The sequence below is a fragment of the Ambystoma mexicanum genome, chromosome 3p (assembly GCF_040938575.1).
Source record: "Ambystoma mexicanum isolate Mex_15411 chromosome 3p, UKY_AmexF1_1, whole genome shotgun sequence".
In the NCBI taxonomy this organism is placed as follows: domain Eukaryota; kingdom Metazoa; phylum Chordata; class Amphibia; order Caudata; family Ambystomatidae; genus Ambystoma; species Ambystoma mexicanum.
Genome location: NC_090925.1, coordinates 458,772,206 through 458,789,676, shown reverse-complemented (window position 1 = coordinate 458,789,676; position 17,471 = coordinate 458,772,206).

The window sequence follows — 17,471 nt, the reverse complement described above, 5'->3', positions numbered from 1 at the left end:
TTCCCGCACACCCCTGAAATACACGTACCCTGATGGAATCGCGTGTGGAACTTCCCGCGCACCCCTGAAATACACGCGCCCAGGCTATTCGCGTGTGGAACTTACCGCGCACCCCTGAAATACACGCGCCCAGGCTATTCACGTGTGGAACTTCCCGCACACCCCTGAAATACACGTACCCTGATGGAATCGTGTGTGGAACTTCCCGCGCACCCCTGAAATACACCTACCCTGTTGGAATCGCGTGTGGAAGTTCCCGCGCACCCCTGAAATACACGCGCCCAGTATATTCGCGTGTGGAACTTCCCGCGCACCCCTGAAATACACGTACCCTGGCTAATCGCGTGAAAAACTTCACGCGAACCCCTGAAATACACGTAGCCCGCTCCCCCAGGCCCGATCGCGTGAAAAACTTCACGCGAACCCCTGAAATACACGTAGCCCGCTCCCCCAGGCCCGATCGCGTGAGAAACTTCACGCGAACCCCTGTAATACACGTAGCCCGCTCCCCCAGGCCCGATCGCGTGAAGTTGTACCCTGCTGAAATCGCGTGTGAGACTTCCCGCGCACCCCGGTATACACGCACACGTATTTTTTGTCAGCGGGTGTCCGTGTTTGTGGGTACCCCTTTGCACGTCATTTGTCCTGGAAGGCCACAGTATAGGACATTCATCATGGCAGTATATAGGTGCTATTTGTTGGCGCACCTTTTGGCGCACATTTCTTACAGCCGCAGAGACGCTACCGCCTGCTTTCTTGTGGCGGTCGTGTTTGTGCCTGTGCGCTGGTTTGAGTGTGCGCTTTTTTGCCCTATTCTATTCCATGAATACGTGTTGTAGGCGAGTGTGTGGGCGTTCCGCGCACTTGTGCCCTGTACTTCCCCCGTGACGCCCACGTTTTTGCAAGTTGTTCCCCATTTCGAGTGTTACGCCCATGTTCCGCCTACTTTTGTTGCGTGCGCCGCGCTATGTGCGAATTTCGCTGTGGCCTGTGCGATTTTCGCTGTGACCTGGCGCACGCTGTTAGATGGCCTGTGCGCCAAAGTGCGCGGCGCACTGTTTTATCGCACATCCGCTGGCTTTCTCGCGCACGGCCTTCCATGAATCGACGTGCGCTGCTTTTCGTGCGATTTTCGCACTTGCACTGCGATTTTCGCTATTCCACTGCGATTCGCACGTTTTTGCCCACTTGCGCCGCGCTAATTATTCCATGAATCGGCCTGTGAGGCGCTATTACCTAGAACAGTTTACTTACAGAAATAGTGGTATTCACTAATATATTATAAATTTCACAAGACATAGTAAAGATATTTTATTTTTGCTACAGTTAGTCATTCAATACAATGTGTTCATTAAGAACATATCATATGTACTGAACTGATGCAATGTATCTTATGTAAATAAATTAGTTTAATGGTTTTACAGAAGGCACTGAGGATTTCAATTAAAAAAATCAATATCTAAATTAAAAACAGTGCTATATACAAACAAAGTTACTAATTTGAAGCTTTTACAGTTGCAGTGAAGACCAGTTTCCTGAAAAGAAGCAGCCGAATTCGAAGAAGAAAGAAAAACTAAGAAGTTACCTGTTAATTTTTTTAAAAAAGTAAGTAAAATATCACCATAACATTTATATTATTAATCAAATATACTATAACATTAATACAAGCTATTTTGATTTCTTAAAATAGAGATTTTGTACCATTTTGTCCAAAAATGTCCATGTCTTAAACAGCGATTTACAACCAGAATGGCCCACAAATTTCTATTTTTGGACACACAAATTAGCCAACTGAACCACTACAATTTTCATATTATACAACAAACAACTGTTTTAACTGTATACATTAGATTTACTATTTGTACTTTTCCACACCACTAGCTTACTTTTTTTTGTCATCTGAACCCCAGTTTAGTAACACATACATTCAAGAATACCTATCCCTACTAGTTTTAGTTCCCAATGCACAATCACACACCATTACATACATCTTTATCATCTTACTCAAACACTCATGCACACAGCACACATACATTCCAGAACACCCCAACCCATATCTTCTTTATTTTTTCAACAGACCCTAAAGAATGCCTACCAAAAGACAACTCCGTAGAAAGCAACGCAAAATTAGAGCAAATGAAAATAAAGGTGTCCAACATAAACATCCATCTCCAGCAGAATTTGTAAGAAAAGTTGAAACAAAACAGCTAATACAATCATTTAGTGAAACACAAGAAGTTTCAAGTACAACAACTTTGCTTCCTCTATCAAAATGTAAAACAAACCAAAAAACAATTAACAGAAAATCAGCTATTACTACGGATAAAACTACTTCTTCAAATGGTAATATAGTGCAAAGTAAGCATACCAAGAAAGGTATTTTGGCCAAAATATACCGTCACAAAGTCCTTCAAAATCTTATAAAAACAGGAGAGAAATCAGGTTCAAAGCTTAAAACCTATCGTAGGAAATTATTCTTAGAAGCATTGATGGACAGTGCAATTCTTCTCAAAAGAAATGTATTTATTTTACTGTTAAACAAAATGAAACCACTAACAAAACGAATAACTAAATTACAAAAAAGACTTCTCAATAAGCGAAATGTCAACAGAAAGAACTTCTTAAGTATCTGCGGAGGTGAATGGAATCAAAATACGAGCACAGAACCATATTTTAATGAAGAAGCGTACAAAAAAAAGCAAACGAATACAATTGCCATAAATAGCAGTGGTCGAGGTTATGAAAAAGTAAATAATACCATAATGGAACAAGAAGTACTCCTTACAAAAATATGCCCTGAAAACTTAGAATTACCCCTCCATTCAACTGAATCAGAACGTCTAGTGTACAAATGGCCATGCACGTCAATGTGTAACATTCCCAAACAATGTTTCAAATCTTTACACCAATTCCTCAATAAATATGTAAAAAGCAAGGACAAAATCAAAATTAAATTACTGCAAAATATAGATACCTGTCCAGTGCGCAAGTACACAGGACTACAAGGACATTCATTGGCCTGCATTACAGGACCTACTTGTAAAACCACTTTCCATGATATCAAAAGGATATCAACACATCATTCAACTATAAGAAATCTATTCTATAAACTGTACTATGCTAAAAGTCCTGCTTTAGCACGAGCAAAGTTAAATAACATCCTTCTACATGGTACAGCAAAAGACCTACTTGAAGAAATTCACTATATCCAGAAAAAATATTTTGGAAGTGAAAGCCATTTACAGAATGAAATAGCTTTAAACCAATTAAGCAACAATTCTACACATGGCAACCTTTTGCTAAACACATACAAAAAAGAAATACTAAAATTTAAAAGTACATCAGCTGAAGTACCAAACCATGTATGTGTATGTTGCCGTAGAATTTTTTATAAAAGTAACACAAAAGCTGTGGACTTATTATACAAAATAGAAGACAATGAAGATTCTAAATGGTTTGAATTAGCTCTCTACCTTCTAGCAGAAAACAAATATGAAATAACTGAGCCCTTAATACTTGCCAGTTATTGCACTACAAAACTTGACAACAACCAAACTCCTTCACGTTCTATCACAAATAATTTGGAATTATACCCAGTACCAAAACCTCTACAACAACTTAATTTATATGAGAGCATCATAATTCAAACAGTACACCCATTTCAAGCAATAATACGCCTTCAACCAAAAACAGCAAAATTACCTCCCTCTGAATTGGTGAAAGGCATTCGTGGAAAAGTAGTTTATTTACCATTAAATCTAAAAGAAAATGTGCATACTCTAGGAGTGCAACGTCCAATGCAACAATCTTTAATTATATTAGACAAGCCTTCCTATATCTTAAAGAGAATAATGAATATTACAAAGAAATTAATATTGACGAAAACTTGAAAGATAAAACTGAAATAATTCAAGAAACACAAGAAGCTGGTCAATTTGAGCTACTAGATCCTGCTACTTTATCAAATACTTTAGACCAGTATACAATTCATCCTTTGCACTGTAATGACACCGTACAAGATGTACTGGAAACTTACCAAATGCGTCAAACAAAAGGATCGCCAATCAGTATATGGGAAAAAAGTATAGAAGCACGTGCTTTTCCTCTACTCTTTCCAACTGGCAAAGGAGGAAGGTATGATGATAGACCTATTCAAATATCAGCTTCAGAATACCGCTCATTACGGATGTATTCAGAAGATCCCAGATTTAGACAAAATGTGAAATACATATTCCACCTACTCTTTGAAAGTGAACTAGCAACTTTATGTTACGGAGTTGCACACATATTAAAATCAGGATCATACTTTCAAAATATGACAGCTACACAATTATTAGAGAAAGTGCAACAAAAGGATGAGGTTTTACAATCAAATATTACAAATCTATTAGCAAATATGCGTGGTACTAAAGAGTACTGGTTTCGACGTCATGGAGATGTACGTTGTATGATCAGAAACCTTGGCCCACCCACTTGGTTTGTTACATTAAGTTGTGCAGAATATACATGGGAAGATTTACATGATTTCCTACGCATATCAAATAAAAACAAAACAAACATAGATATTCTAACACCTGGAGAACTTTGTTCTTTGGATCCTGTTAATGTTTCAAGATATTTTCACCATCGCTTCATTGCTATGCTACCTTTTATTTGTAATAAAACTGTTCCTCCCCTTGGAGAAGTGCAACACTTCTTTTGGAGAAAAGAATACCAAGCCAGAGGAGCACCACATATCCACATGCTTTTATGGATTAAAGACCAGGTCAAGTAAACAACCTCATGTCTTCAGTTAGACATAGTGTTAAAGGAAAGTCACCTAAAAATACATATTACATAAAAAGAAAAGAAGAAGAAAAATATATCAATGATTATAATGCAATCATTACCCACTTATGGAATGCAAACATAGATGTGCAGTGCATTGCAGACAATTCTACTGCAGTTGCACGATATGTCACAGCATACTTAACTAAAGCAGAAAAGACAGAGCTCCAAGACTTCTGGAATGACCTGTCATCAGATAAAACAGTATCTCAGAAATTATACAGCTTGGGCATAAAAATGCTCACTCATAGAGAATGTGGATCTTATGAAGCAGCTGATCGTTTAACTGGTACTTCATTGCATGGTAAATCTTAAAATATAGTATGGCTAAGTCTTGGTCCAGCTAAATCTAGAAAAAGAGTTCTAAAATCATATGAAGATATAGAAACAATAGCCAAACATGATCCCAACAGCCAAGACATTTTAAAAAACAATTTATTGGACACATACTACCCAAACAGAAGTAATACTTTGGAAAACATGTGTCTATACCAAATAGCCCAAAACTACACATACAAAAATAATATGAAACCCGATGAAAAAAAAGGTAAATATAGAGTGACAGACTGTGAAGGCAGCTTAGTTAAACTCACTAAACCAAATTTAATTAATCATATCAAATTGTCATTGAAGACTCCTCAACATAAAGAAGTATATTACATGTCCCTGCTATAACTCTTAAAACCATGGAGAAAAGAAGAACAATTACTAGATAATTATGACTCATATGAGGATGCTTTCAAAGCAAATGAAAGCACTATAACTGATGTAAACTTTACACAGTACAAAACAATGTTGCACAATGAACAGCAACATGAAGAAGAACTCCAAGCCCAACTAGATAAGGATACTCCTGACAGTAGTCAACCTTCTGTAACAGGAAGCCAAGAACCACTGGGAGAACCACTAATAACAAATGAGGCAGAATTAGCTATGATAGAAGTAGAAAACACCATGTGTCAGTATGAAGATAAGGAAGACTTAACTATACTACAATCACAACTAAACAATGAGCAAAGTAGCATTTTTCAAGAAGTAACAAAACAAATTGCACATGGTGTAAAACATGAAAATAAAGAATGTTCCTGCCATAATTATAAACCTATACTACTGTACGTCAGTGGTGAATCTGGTTCTGGCAAAATATTCCTAATCAAAATCATTAGTAAGTTCCTACAACAATTGACAAACAACAACTGTCAGCTGTTGTCACTGCCCCCACAGGTTTAGCTGCCTACAACATAGGTGGTGTTACATTACACCGATTACTACTATTACCAGTAGAACACCAGAACAAATTAGACTATCACAAACTTTCTGCAGAAGCTGCAATGGAATTACGCAGAGTATTGAAACAAATGAAAATGCTACTAATAGATGAAGTGAGCATGGTCTCCAACCTGATGTTAACTTTGATTCACCTCAGATTACAAGAAGTACTCAAAACAGACTATGAAGATCTCTTTGCAGGAAAACACATTATTGTTTTGGAGATCTGCTTCAATTAACACCAGTAAAAGGTGAACCTATTTTTAAAACATTAGGGCACAAACTCTGCCGTAAAACTGTTGGCAGCTTTGGAAATGTCAACCTTTGGCAACATTTCCAATACAGAGAATTAACAGAAAACATGCGCCAATCTGCAGATCTAACTTATGCCAACATTTTAAAAAGTTTGAGAGTTGGTATACTTTCTAAAGAAGCAGAAGCAACATTGAAAACCCGGAACATTAATGCACTTTATGGCGATAATGCATGTGCTACAGATGTTATGGAACAATTAGCCCACAAAAATGTCAATTGTATGGCCTTAATGCCAACTCTTGCAAGCTGTTTCAAATTCAATGAAATCATGCTAAGTAAAGAAATGCAACCAATAATGGAAATTAGCGCCACAGACAAACTAGATGTACATGGTATGACACTACCCATGTCTGACCAAGCCACAATAAGACTAAATAATTTAGAAAAATCAATCTCAAACACAGCAGGCTTAGAAAAGATGTTAAAATTATCCTTAAATTGCAGAGTAATGCTTAAACGTAACCTTGACGTGGACCAAGAACTAGTTAATGGAGCACTGGGTACAGTTGTTGGCTTTCAAACATACCCACGTGACAACAAAATTCAGTTTGTCAATATACTCTTTAACAAACTTTCAGAAGTAAAACGGATAGGGCGCTCAACAGCTAGATTCCTTCTCTTCAAAGATATGTATGTACGCAGAGAACAATTTTCTCTAACTCTTGCATACGCAGTCACGATTCATAAATCACGAGGTCTTACCCTAGACAAAGCAATGATATATATTGGTAACACAGTCTTTAAAGAAGGCATGAGCTACGTAGCACTATCACGCTTACGTACACTTGACGGTCTATTTCTAATCAACATTGATGCAAGTAAAGTAAACGCTGATATTCCTTGCATTTTAGAATATAATAGACTTGGCTCAATATACACTCCCCATCTAAACACATATTCTGTTCCACAAAAACTAAAACATTGTAAAAGAAAACTAAATCAAACAGAAATGCAACAGGACGTCACTGCAAATCCTCCAAAGAGAGTAAAAGAAACTAATACTTCATCAAGTACCACAAACAAAAAAGAATCAATTAGAGAAAGTAATCCAGGTACTTCTTTAAAGAAGGAAGACAACTCCAAAAAAAGCAGTTAAATACAGAACTACCTGGACCATTTAAATTCTCAAATATAGTTGGTGTAAGTTGCTATGCAAATGTAGCAATGAATATTCTATTTCAATTACCACCAATTGTTGACAACATTTACTCACACAGTACAGACCCATTGTGTTTGCAAATGTTAGTACTTCACAGAAATGCAGCAAACAATCCTGACAACACATATAGTGTTTTTGGAATAAGACGACAATTGGACTACTGTGCTGGAATGGTGAAATTCACTATAAACTCACAGGAAGATCCACAAGAATTTCTAATATACTTACTACAAGTACTGGAAAACAAAAACATACCTATAAATGAAATCTTTCAGATTTCATACATGTGGAAACATACATGCACTCTCTGCAACAATGTGACACAAGAAGAAATCCCCAATGAACGCTTCATATATATATCAATACCAAATTGTGAATCCATTCCATTTCAGCAACTTGTACAAAATGCAAACCATAATAGATTATGCTCTACCTGCAATTCAGATAATCGCTCCACGTTAGTAATACAAACACATAGTAAATACGTAATACTAATGCTTCTACGTTACAATGCAGATGGTACCAAAAACAACTGCAAGCTGACTGGATTCACACATGGTCAAATATCACTTGGTAAGAAAACCTTCACAACAATAGGTATAATCTACCATGCAGGAGCCACAACCAATTCAGGGCACTACACTGCATATATAAAAAAGAAATGTGGATGGTTTGACTGTAATGATAGTACCATTACTCTAAAGCAGAGATTACCAGCAAATCTTACAAACGCTTATTTGATGTTCTTAAAACCAAAATTTGATAAATAAACTGTATTTAAACCTTTAAGTAAATTTGTGTTACAAAAATATAAACTGTTAGAATACTCCAAAAGCTATCTAACTGCTCAAAGATTCTACAACAACTAATCAGATAAATGAATACCACTAAATTAGACCAAAAAATACACAGTTAGAATACGCCAATTGGTATCTAACTGTCCCAAAATTATAAATTTGTGTTAAAATAATATAAACTGTTAGAATACTCCAAAAGCTATCTAACAGCTCAAAGATTCTACAACAACTAATCAGATAAATGAATACCACTAAATTAGGCCAAAAAATACACAGTTAGAATATGCCAATTGGTATCTAACTGTCACAAAATTTAACAATATCCAAATATATAAATCAAAACCACTAAAATATATTAAAAAAATAGACAGTTAGAATACGCCAATTGGTATCTAACTGCTCCAAAATGTTATAATATCAAAACAAATGAAGAATCTGTTACTGCTCCAATAAAAATACAACAAAGCAAAGTATAAAGCATTAGCCAGAAACAAAAAGTGAACACTGAAAACAAACAAACAAATAAACTGTAGCATAACAGAAAAAAGGTTTTTTTTAATCCAACATGGATTTTTTTTTCTCCCACAGACCCAATGATTTTAGCAACAAATACAGAAACTGAGCAAATTGCACAGTACTCTGATTTGTACTCTACTAAATATGAGGGTCGAAAAAAAATAAAAGTATATTGCTTATACAATGTAATAAGTCATTACAAAATACTAATACTAACATGCTATTTTCTTTTATCACAGAAATGAAGAAGAAAAACATGGACTCCCATTACTAGACCAAACAGTAAGTATACAATAATGAGGACAACCATAGCAGCATATCACATCCATAGTATCTAATACCTTTGTTCCTTATACATTTGTTTTTCACCCAAAGTTATAAGCAAATATGAATGTGATATGCTGCGGTGGTTGTTGCCAGGGCATAGAGTCTTGGGTGCATGGCCATTTAGAGTCAAAAATTTCAACTATGATCTATGGGAAACTTTTAATGTCCGCGAACAATGTGAGTGTTCTTAGAACACTTTGAACTTGCCAGCGAACAATACGGACACCGTTTTCAGGACACCCCCTATGAACATTTCAGAACAATGGGATAGTTCTTAGAACACTTTCAACTTAACAACGGACAATACGGACAGCTTCCTAAGGATACCCCCTACGAACATTCCAGGACACCGGGAGTGTTCTTAGAAGCGTTTTCAGAACACCACCATCTTGTTTATTTGCGAACATTTCAGGATACCGCGAGTGTTCTTAGGACACATTCAACTTGACAAAGAACAATACAGACAGCGTCCTCAGGACACCCCCAACGAACACTCCCCGGACACCGGGAGTGTTCTTAGAAGCGTCTTCAGAACACCACCATCTTGTTTATTTGCGAACATTTCAGGACACCGCGAGTGTTCTTAGGACACATTCAACTTGACAAAGAACAATACGGACAGCGTCCTCAAGACACCCCCTACGAACACTCCCCGGACACCGCGGGTGTTCTTAGAAGCGTCTTCAGAACACCCCCATTTTGTTTATTTGCGAACATTTCAGGACACCGCGAGTGTTCTTAGGACACATTCAACTTGACAGAGAACAATATGGACAGCGTCCTCAGGACACCCCCTACGAACACTCCCCGGACACCGTGAGTATTCTTAGAAGCGTCTTCAGAACACCCCCATTTTGTTTATTTGCGAACATTTCAGGACACCGCAAGTGTTCTTAGGACACATTCAACTTGACAGAGAACAATACAGACACCGTCCTCAGGACACCCCCTACGAACACTCCCCGGACACCGCGAGTGTTCTTAGAAGCGTCTTCAGAACACCCCCATTTTGTTTATTTGCGAACATTTCAGTAAACCGTGAGTATTCTTAGACGCGTCTTCAGAACACCCCCATTTTGTTTATTTGCAAACATTTCAGGACACCGCGAGTGTTCTTAGAACACATTCAACTTGACAGAGAACAATACGGACAGCGTCCTCAGAACAACCCCTACAAACATTTCAGGACACCGGGAGTGTTCTCAAAAACGTCTTCAGAACACCCCCATTTTGTTTATTTGCGAACATTTCAGGCACCGCGTGTGTTCTTAGAACACATTCAACTTGACAGAGAACAATACGGACAGCGTCCTCAGGACACAACCTACGAGCACTCCCCGGACACCGCGAGTGTTCTTAGAACAGTTTCACTTTGCTTGCGAACAAAACTGACACATATTGACTCCTTAGAACACCCCCTAGTCAGTTTATTTAGAACATTTCAGAACACCCGTGATGGCCGCAAACAAATCGAACACAAAAATAACGTCCTACACATAAAAAACACAACTTTCATCCTATCTCATACACTCCCACCCTCCCCAAACACTCCTACACACCAACACACTCTACAAAATACACATTTTGAACAAAGTTTCACCGCGCTGTCCGGGGACGTCCGCGAATCCAAGATGGCGGGCGCTACCGAAAAATCTGACGCGCTTCACGCTCCACGCCGTCCAATCAGCGAACACTTTGCATGTCCGCGAACATCACGCAAGACGATTGGCCAATCAGGACACTTTCCGCAGAGCAAACAGGGAAGTGTATCCGCAAGCCGAACACAGATATCACGAATTTTTTTTTACCTACTTTTTGGTCATTTTAAAAAGAACTACTGGACGGATTTTCACCAAATTTGCAAAAGCACGCTTTCGGGACCAAGCCGCTGCTCCTGGTCCAAATTTGATGGAAATCCGTCCAGCGGTTTGGGCTGTAGGCGTGAGCAAATTTTTTTTCCCATTCACTCTATGGAGAGTGAGTATAATGTATACAAATATGAGCATATAGAGGTAAGGTAGAGTAATAAAAATAAAACTATGAGAAAGTGCTGATAACCATAATGGTTATCTTCATGCACAGAAAGGATTGCTCTCTTTCAAGCCTGTATCTTCCGCTATGTATATGTTTCATATGATGTGACTGGACCCTAAGTCTACAAATATAGTACCTTTTCAATTTTTACTTCCTGACTGTTACTGAAGAAAACTATGTGGCTTCGATATGTCAGTAAAGAATAAAAAGGGAGAGCCAGCCATGTGATGTCATCAGTGAAGTCATCAATGACATTTGTGATGTCATCTTTGATGTCCTGGGTGTTAGTGTTAGCAGTGCACGGTGGCGCGAGTTATGGTTGCTTATGTTACCATAACTGGCAAATTTTAGGGGTTTTTCGGTTTTACTTTGAGCCATAATGTCCCTTTAACAAAGTTTTTTCACTGAATTTCATAGGTTTTTAGTAGCGCAACTTAACCATAACGTCCATTTGACAACGTTTTTTTAATATCACGCAAACAATATACAAACATGGCATGCAAAAACCAACTTCTACAGATGAGTTTACACAGAATGTTGCAAAGTAAGAATTTATGCTCGTTCACAGTGAAGGTCAGCTGCTTCCACAACTTCTACAGATGGCTTTCCACAGAATGTTGCAAAGTAAGAATTTATGCTCGTTCACAGTGAAGGTCAGCTGCTTCAATTTTTTTCTCGGGCCCCGGAGAGGCTCACGAAGAGGAGTATAAGGTTGTATTGTGTTTTGACCTTGACAGACAGAGATTGTGATGAAAGACTTCTCTTGAAGGAGTGTTGCTAATACGTAAGATAAAGATGAAATTTCTGAAACTAAACCACTTTTATATATTATATCACTATGCGAAAGATCGTTGGCACACGCAGAGTCGTATTTTGGGACTGCACCACTCGTAGACAATGGAAATTGCAATTGTACTGTAAGTAACCCTTTAGATTACTTTATACCAAATATAATTACAATAGCGTAGCATTAAAGACCGCTCAAGTTGAACGTGTTCGTTGAAAGTGGCATAATGTTTTCTACCGCGCACTATCACCGCCGAATCGATCCCCTGTCGTTTAGAGGGCTCTGAAAAAGGCAGACGACACAAGGTGGGTAGAAATAATTTAACCGGTCTATAGGCGGTCAAGCGCTCTACTCGCTGTGCCACTTCACTGTAGCCTGTCAAGTGGCACAGCGAGTACAGCGCTCGCTTTGACATCCGTGCACAGCTTGCTAACGCAAGTTTGAATCCCGGCAAGGCCAAACTCAGCCTTTCATCCTTCCGTGGTCGATAAATGAGCACCACACACCCTGGTTAATAATAAGCACCGCTTACATACCTCACGGTTCTTAGCGCTATATTAATGGGAAAATATTATTATTTTATTATTAACATACTCTGTTGCACTATCTTCGATAGCAAATATTTTCACGCCCTAATAAATAAAATGTGATTTTTAATGAAGATCAGCTGGTGAGACTAATTTATGTTTTTTAAAACAGGTACGTGGCCCCATTTTGCCTATGTCACGATTTACAGACTCCAGCGGATGGGGTCTTCAACTGCCAGGTGCAGGTCCAAATATGCAACTTCATGACCCTCACCATTGTATGGGACAATCGCCAAGGACCAATATGCCCTTACGCAGTACTAGCGGCTACAAACAACATACCAACCAATAGGGTGGTCTAATGGCTCGTTGTTGGAGCAACCTTCCGATTATCAGAGCGACCATTTACTGCTTTTATCATAAACCAACAGCCTATCTACCGCAAAGGAACAACGCGTGGCTCCAAATAAACTTTTGCTGATCGACAGCAGAGACAATAGCAAATCACTGAATATTCACTAAACATTTCATGTGAAATAAATGTACTTTACCAAATGTACAATCCTGCTGTTTACTTTTAAACCACAGTTTCATATTCCGAATTGTGGCGCAGTGAGTTGTAAGCTGATCTAACACTCTCTGTACCGTAAAGGAACATCGCGTGTCGCAACATGAACTTTTGCGGATCGACAACAAAGACAAATGCAAATTGCTGAATATTCTCTAAACATTTGATGTCAAATAAATGTACTTTACAATCTTGCTCTTTGCTTTTAAATCACAGTTTCATATTCCGAATTGTGGCGTGCTGTGTTGTGACATAATGTGTGTTGTCTTCCGGGTTCTGTGTAAAGTCGCGTAGTACTGGAGATGACTGGGTGCGTTTCATTACGCACCCTGTAACGTCACGGAGAGAGGCGGGGAATATGAATGCTTTGATAATATCAGGCTTAGGTGCGGGAGATATGATTTAGTGGCGCAAAAGCAAGTCAGCCAGGTCAATAGCGCCAGTCATAGAATTATCACATAATGTCGACGCACACCAGCCGGATTTATCGTTTCTTTAGTGGACAAAAAGTCGGTTCACGCCCCTAGGAAATTGTACTATTAGCGAACAAAAGGAGTGCTCTTAAAACACTTTCACCCTGACAACAAACAATACAAACAACGTTCTCAGAACACCCCCATTTTGTGTAATTGCAACCATTTCGGGACACTGCGAGTGTTCTTAGAACACATTCAACTAGACAAATTACAATACGGACAGCGTCCTGAGGACACCCCCAGTTTGTGTATTTACGAACAATTAAGTACACCGCGAGTGTTCATAGCTCATTTTTACCTTCCTTGCGAACAAAAATGACACATACTCCGTCCTCTAAACACCCCACCATTTAGTTTATTTAGAAAATGTCAGAACAGCCGTGTTCTCCGCGGACAAATCGAACGCAACATAAAGGTCTAGCACATAAAAAAACAAAACATTGAACCTATCTCGTACTCCCCCAACCTCCCCAAACACTCTTACACACCAACACACGGCACTAAATACAATTTTTTATCCACGTTTCACTGCGCTGTACGCGGTCGACTGCGAATACAAGATGGCGGGCGCCACAGAAAATGTGACGCGCTCCACGCCCCTCGCCGTCCAATCAGCGAACACGTTGCATGTCCGCGGACATGACGCAAGGCCATGGGCCAATCGGGGTGCTGTCCGCGGAGCGAACAGGGAAGTCCGTCCGCGAAGTGAACGCAGATATCACTAATTTTTGTGCCTTACATTTTGGTCATTTTTAAAAAAAACTGCTGGACAGATTTACACCAAATTTACAAAAGCACGCTTTTGGGACCAGGCCGCCACTCCTGCCGCAAATTTGATGTAAATCCGTCCAGCGGTTCGGGCTGTAGCCGTGCGCAAAGTTTTTTCCCATTCAGTCTATGGAAAAAAAAAAAGTTTTGGGACCCCCCCTATAACTTTTCCCCCCCTGGACGAATCCTCACCAAACTTTGCAAACACATTCAGAGTGACCCAACTACTTTTTTTGCATAGTTTGGTGAGGATCCGTCCAGGGAGAGCGAAGTTATAAACCACCCAAAAAGTGCTCTTCCTATGGAAACAGCAACTTAACCATAACTACATGGCCACTACAGTGAAAAAACATTGTTAAACTGACATTATGGTTAAGTTGCACTTCTAAAGACCTGTCAAATGCAGTGAAAAAATGCATTGTTTAAGGGACGTTATCGTTCAGTTGCTCTACTAAAAAGCTATCAAATTCAGTGAAAAAACATTGTTAAAGGGACATTATGGTTCAGTTGCCCTAAGAAAAGCATATCAATTTCTGTGCAAACAGTTTTTTAAAGGGACATTGTAGGTACTCTGTAGTAATACCAACCTATCCATATTATGGTTACACGTAAAACTGAAATGCCCCAGAAATGTGTTAGTTCTGGTAAGCTAAGCAACCATAATTCGAGCCACCACTATACACTGCTAAGACTAACACCCATGACATGAAAGATGGTATCACAAATGTAATTGATGACATCACTGATGACATCATATGTCTGGCTCCTTCTTTTTTCTTTACTGGCATATCTACGCCATGTGGTTTTCTTCAGTAACTCTGTGGAACTAAAAATTCAAAAGGTAGTATATTTGTAGTCTTACCTTTCAAATATGTTCTTACACTATTTTCCTTAGGGTCCAGTCACAGGAATTGATACATATACATAGTGGAGTAAGCAGGCTTGAAACACAGCAATCATTTCTGTTCGTGAAGGTAAATATTAAAGTTATGAACACTTTCTGGTAGTACTGTTGCTTTTTTCCTTACGTTGCTTCCCCTGTATATGTTCATATTTGTATGCTTTCTGGATTCTTTATATTTTGTCTGTAGTTATACAATTATGTAGTAAGTGAGGCATTGTTAGCTACTTATGAAATGTTTACAGTATGCAAAACTCTTAAACGAAAGCATTCATCATTTTACTAACCAACATGGCAAGATGCTGAATATTTCACCTCTATGGTGCATGCTGGAGACAATGCCTACATTTCTACATGAGTAGGTTCATGTAATTGGAAAGAACTCTGTAATGCAATGTTCTTTATAACAATGCATTGCTTAATGAACTACGTATGTCATGATAGTTCTCCCAATGAACTCTATAGTTTTCTGCCAACATTATAATGACAATCCCTTGTGGAGGCTTTTCATGACAACTAACTGCACATGTGATGTCATTAGTGATATCATCAATGCCATGTGTGATGTCACCTTTTGTGTCATAGGTGTTAGACTTAGCAGTGCACAGTGGTGGCGTGAGTTATGGTTGCTTAGCTTACCATAACTAGCGAATTTCTGGGGGTTTTTGGTTTTACGTGTAACCATAATATGGATAGGTTGGTGTTTCTACAGAATAACTGTAATGTCCCTTTAAAAATGTTTCGTATGGAATGTGATAGGTTTTTCTTGGGGCAACTGAACCATAACATCCCCTTAACAATGTTTTTTCACTGAATTTGATAGCTTTTTAGTAGGGAAACTAAACCATAGCATCCCTTAAACAAAAAAAATGTTCTCAGAATTTCATAGGTTTTTACCAGGATACCCTTAGTTTGTAAAGATGTACCATACAACATACTGAACCCGCTGGCACCATGTTAATGCGCACAGCAGTCGCAGAGTACGCCTCTAGTCGCAAACACCGGGTGGCAACCAACCTGCTTAGAAAGGTACAGGTTGCCATACATAGTGCTACCATTCAGCAAACAAAAGGAACAAATGCAAACAACACCATGTATGTGAACTGCAAGTGAAAATAGAGTAGGTGTGCAAACTGTGTACTTATGAAAAAAATAGAAAAAAGGCATAGGGAGTGCACCATAACGGAACACACCAATAAGAGAAGTGACGTCTGCCTTCAACAATCTTACCCCACTGCTGCTTTACATAGGAACAAAGAACAAACGGCCACAGTGAGTACCAGAAAGTACTAAGACTAGAACGTCACTACAACGTAGTAAGCACACTAAAGTTTGTATGATAATTGCACAGGTGGTGCAGTATACAATGGTAGATAAGCATAAGGTTTATTTTTGTATGCAGCAATGGCAAGCACCTTAGAGTGGCTGGAAGAGAATTTCCCTCATGATGAAATTACTTATGATAGTAATCCCATTAGTGCGCACCGCAGTCTGAAATGTGAAATATTTCATATCTATTGCTTCATGCACACCTAACAGATGTGATTTTCTTTAAGACAACATGTTGGAAAGGAAAGCAATGCAGCACAAGCGGCACCCCTTCCACCATAGCATATGGACTCATGAAAGGAAAGAAACTCTGTAAATAGCAAACTGGACAGCCTGGAAGCCAAAATGGAAGAAATGGTGGACAATGTTTCCACCTTAAAAGATTACGTACAAGGACATATTATGGCCAAAATAAAATATCACTGCCCAACCTGCACGCGTACCCCTCTCCCATTTCAAAGGGTGCCACCCCCTCAAAATCCCTGTGATCAGAGACGTTACGATGATACCTCAATCCCTTCCTCCCCGCATGACCAACCTGTACAAATCCCCAATTCCCCACAATATTGATCCACTTCTGCTATCCCTTCCCTTTCCCAATAGTATCTATGAATGTGTGGAAATTAAGGTTGATATGTAAATTGTGTCTGAGTGAATATGTGACTTTTGCTTTGTTTTTAAAATTCCTCTAGGACTCAGCGGTGCACGGTACTGGTGGGAATGGCCACAATTAAGCAAAAGGGATGCGTCCTACGGACACTGCACCTGCCCAGCTAACCCGCGATCCCAAAAGAGGCATCCATACCAAGCCATTACGAACTGCATGTCCGCATCTTGTGAACAACCTATAACTAGTGGTGGGAGCGGACTT